General features: G+C 38.4%; 2 protein-coding genes across 2 annotated transcripts in view; both read right to left on the minus strand.

The window, feature by feature from the left end:
• LOC116705659 (manganese-dependent ADP-ribose/CDP-alcohol diphosphatase) overlaps positions 1–774 on the minus strand; it is a 20,812-nt gene that overhangs the window by 13,693 nt on the left and 6,345 nt on the right. The window lies entirely within an intron of this gene.
• LOC116705506 (dual specificity mitogen-activated protein kinase kinase 2) overlaps positions 1–774 on the minus strand; it is a 14,698-nt gene that overhangs the window by 12,346 nt on the left and 1,578 nt on the right. The window lies entirely within an intron of this gene.

Here is a 774-nt window from a genome sequence, read left to right on the forward strand (position 1 = left end):
AACTAACATGCTAGCATGTGCCTATGTTATCTCCTAACATATTCCTACCTCTCGGTCTCTGCTGATTGGTATGGCGAGCCATTTTAACATTTAAAAGCTAGACTGGATATGTGCTGCAGATATCTTTAATTCAGTTTTGCCTAGTCAAAAAGAACATTTCAGATATCCACAATTGAGTTGAATTAAACAATATCTTGAACTGGAGTTATGACTAGTCAGTATCACATGTAGATATTCTCAAACTGGAATTACAGGAGTATCTACAACTCAGTTGCGAATATCCGTAATTCACATAGTGGATATCTGCAACTGAATGGTAGTATCTGGAATGATAACCACATACAATGAATGGCAAACGTGATGTAATTTGTCCTAGGAAGAATGTCTTTGTGATATCTGAAATGTTCTTTTTTGACTAGGCAAAACTGAATTAAAGATATCTGCAGCCCATATCCAGTTCGCTTTATAAATGTTTAAATGGCTCGCCATAACCAATCCAGCAGAGCCGAAAGGTAGGATATGTTAGGAGATAACATAGGCACTGCTAGCATGTTTAGTTAGCAGTGATTGCCTGTGCCTAACTAAATTGCTAGTTAACATTACCATAGGCACAGGCTAATCACTGCTAACTAACCATGCTAGTTAACATTACCATAGGCACAGGATCAATCACTGCTAACTCAGTGCTAGTCATGTGCTATGTTATCTCCTAACATATTCCTACCTACTCCGTCCTCAGCTGATGGGAATGATTGAGATTTCTCTTGCACAGCT

Source organism: Etheostoma spectabile, chromosome 17, assembly GCF_008692095.1.
Source record: "Etheostoma spectabile isolate EspeVRDwgs_2016 chromosome 17, UIUC_Espe_1.0, whole genome shotgun sequence".
In the NCBI taxonomy this organism is placed as follows: Eukaryota; Metazoa; Chordata; class Actinopteri; order Perciformes; family Percidae; genus Etheostoma; species Etheostoma spectabile.